Genomic DNA, 3,974 nt, shown 5'->3' with positions numbered 1-3,974 from the left:
TGAACATATATTTGGATGGATGAATGAGTTATGGAACAAATGGAGAGGATACTTGCATGCTACTTATGTGAAGAATAAGCCAATCGTTCAAGCTCTTAAAAATATTCCAAAGGGAGTAGAAAAGAAGGAATGAGAGTGGTTAGTTAAGGAACACTTTTGTTCTGAAAGTTTTCAGGTACACCTAGTGATCTAATAGTCTACATTATGAAAGCAATCATTTCACAGCTTATCGTGATATTTAGATGTGAAACTTTTTTTGAAGTTAATAAGTTTTCTTAGATATGAAAGTTTTACCTAACAATATAAGCGAGGAGCAATAGAAATGTAGAAAATCGAGCTAAGTTAAAGATGTTTCATCATATTGGTAGCAAGCCTATTAGAGAGATTATTTATCAGCAGGTATTATAAAAAAAAATTGTTTTCGAAGAAAATATTTAAGAAGTGTTATTTGACATGTTTTTTATTTGATGTAAAGGGCGGAAAAGATGGTAATCCACCAAATTTGGCAACTATTTTCTTTGAGACTTGTAAGAAAGATAACATGCTTGTTGAACCAGAAGCAATTGAAAAACATGTGCGTTTGGTAAATTCAATAAGTAAATTACTTCAAATTATTATGAAATCTGTTAAAATATACTTTTTTTATATTTTGTAGGTTCAAATCGAAGAAATACTAAAAGCTGAGCCATCTCTGCCTAGCATAGAGATTGTAGAAAAATGTTGTGGACCTCAAAATCGTTGCCATGTATTTGGCTTTGGGGGTGGAGTAAAGGCAAAGGACATGAGAGATGGCACTTCTTCAAAGGCTGAATTACTGTCTGAGCTACGTTCAACTCAAGAGAAAAATAAATCTTTGAATGAGGAAAATAAATCCTTGCGTGATCGCTTGTCTACATTAGAAGATGTGATGGAAGAAATAAGAAATATGAAAGAATTCATTGCTGCTCAACAATCACATAACCTACATATGACATCACCCGTATCAACTGAATGACCACTGACATTTTTTGCTGACCAAGTAAGTAACAATATATCAAACTCTATTTGTGTATAGTCGTTTAAGTAGTTAGTGTAAGGCTGAACTCTTAGGAAACTAATAATGGTTCTCGATGTCCTAGATGTAATGGTGTCTCTACTTCCTGTTTTGATGCAATCTGTGCAAGTTATTTGAGTGCTTATGAGTTCTCATCTGTTCTTAATTGTGATTTGCTGAGCCTTGCAAATTATCATGGTTGTGTTCAGGTCGACTATCCTCCTTCCTATTCAATTCATTTTGAGATTTAGAATAGCCATCTGCTTGCTTGCTGAGTATCTCGGAGTTGTTGTTGAATTTTCTTATTAGTTCGATTTAATCCTTCCCCTCCACTAGGGACCCCACCTGAGTTTGAATCTTGCTAAATATCCTCCGTTGTTGGTCTAATATCAACATATTTCTACTTGAATTAATCCACCTAAGGTTCATCGAGATAATTTTCCTTGCCCATTCTAACTCTCCTTCTTAAATATTTATCACCATCGCTTCAGTTTTTGAATTTTCGAAGAGTTGGGTGATGAATTCATGGATGAAGAGCCGGTGGTTGTTCAATCACCTTTATAGAGCCGCTAATTGAAATTGATCTCTGTAGTTTCTTTATGTTTCCCACATTATTGAGAGAAAATTTAAAGATCATTGCACATATAGTTTTCCTCTGTTTTTTATTGATCTCTGTTTAAAATATAACTGTTCTCTGTTTTTTTAATTTTCTGCACGTAAAGTGACACATCTTTTTCCACTGTTTTTTGTACACCTGTGCGTTTTGCATCTTTTTTCTGCACAAATATACATACTGATTCACCTTAACAAAATTGTTTTGTGATAGAAAAATAACTCATTAGATTACAGCTTATGTTTTTCACCATGTCTAGCAACTATGCAATCCTCTAAGGAAGACTGATCTTGTAGCTCTTGTTCTTCACGTTGAGCAGTAATCATATGTTCTTTCAACTGATCAATCAGTTGCCCTCTTTCTTGGTTTCTATCTTCAGCACAAACACTTTTTGAGACACTAAAATTAGTGTTGATGTTATCCTCTCTTTTTCCATGTTGTTCCTCATCATGAATATTAGTTCTTTGGTCTGTATATATAGACAGGGGCTGTTGTTACTGTGACTTTGTCCAGTGGTTTCCTCGTCAGATTGTATGTTTTTCTTATCTTCATATGTAATAGGTAAAACTTCATTCAGCTCAACATATAACTGGATACCTTTTTGGTTTGTGATTATAGTGGGCAAGCTTTCTGAAACTTCCTGGTCAGATAGAACGTTCTCCTTTACATCACCATAATGTTTTTGATCTGCATTTATCTTGGTGGCTTGTTGATCAACATCCTTAGAGTTGGCGTCATTCGGGCTGTTATTGTCTTGTTGTGCATAGTCTACTGTGTCAGCCTTCAATATATGACTTTTTTAGATTTGATGCAATCATTATAATGCAATTTGTAGACGTTTTAGACTTGTGACACAATCACAAGGATCAGTTTGAGATTGTTTGGCTCCTACAAGGATTAAGAATTGGAAGAAAACAATAATAACTTGTTTGTTTCCCCTGCCACACAGATAACTTGGTTGTTTCTCATGAAACCTTTATATCTTGCGTGTCCAGTTCCTCCGCAACAACTTGTGTCCCCTGAAACATAATATAAATCTTCTTGATGGAAATTTTTCTTTTTGTACTGAGTTTTTGTTATTGAATTTATGTTTTAGATATATAGATTTTGATTTGGTTAATGAATCTTAAAGGTTTCTTAATCATTTTTTCTTATTTTCATGCAGATTATTGATATACCTGGATAACCCTTGGTGAATTTTGGATTTCTTTTGTGACAATTGAAGCTACAAGTGAAGATGAAAGTTTAGAGGAACCATAAGACCATTAATATTTTGCTAGTAAAGTTATGCAAAACTTGAAAATGTTGCTAAGTTTTTTTTTGTTAAGAAAATGTTTAAACTAACAACATGGGATGTTAACTTATATTTGTATTATGTCAGCCTTTTGTATGAAGATTTACAGTAGCAATCTTATATTTATTGACTTTAAAGCTTATAATTTTTTTGTGATATAAAGATCTACAAACATTGGTTGTAACACCCCGTATCCGAAACCGACCAAAAATGCAGATTTTGAGAAGTTGCAGGTGCAACTTACGGTCATCATCCACGGACCGTAGGTCAGACCACGGCCCGTGCTGGTGGTCCGTGGTTCACCACTGCAACCCTTCCCCAAACCAGCTCAGAAATTTGGCTAAGTGTTGACCCACGGCCGGACTTACGGTCCGTAGGTCAGGTCACGGACCGTAGTTCGTGTCCGTGGATCGATGCCCCAAAAGCCCAGCTTCAGTCCCGAACTACGGTTGACCAACACGGACCGTCATTCGATCCACGGTCCGTAGGTCTGACCGTAGATCGAAGGTTAGCAGCCAGTTAGCTGAAAATTCTGATGGGTCAACTTCATATGCTCATAACTCTTAGCACAAAATGAATTATGTGTGCCATGACCTATGGTTATATAGATAATTGAATTATCTTTCCAACGCCACCAAGTTTGCTAAATTCCGACCTCCGACTAAAAAGTTATGCCCGTTTTAGTGAAGCCTATCGAACAGGCTTGACTTACGGACGCAATATACGGACCGTAGATTGACCTACGGCCCGTAGGTCCATTCCGTAGATCACTCCAACAGCAGTTAATTCAGGGGTCCTTTGGTCTTTTCCTATTTCGTTTAACCCCTAAGATACGTCGTTTAAACCCTAAATCATGAGGTTTTAATTAGTTTAAGCCTAGAAACATAACTAGAACTTACCAAAGTCAATTCATTAATCAAAACTTAGAAAATTAGAAGCAAGAAGGGAGAAAAAGGTCAAGAACCCTAGTTCAAGAACGCAGCGAGGTTTCTTCAGTTCCAGCCCCGAAATCGAAAGATTTCTCCGTGGAATTC

This window comes from Solanum stenotomum, chromosome 9, assembly GCF_019186545.1.
Source record: "Solanum stenotomum isolate F172 chromosome 9, ASM1918654v1, whole genome shotgun sequence".
Lineage (NCBI taxonomy): Eukaryota > Viridiplantae > Streptophyta > Magnoliopsida > Solanales > Solanaceae > Solanum > Solanum stenotomum.
Note: the sequence above shows the minus strand (reverse complement) of the source record.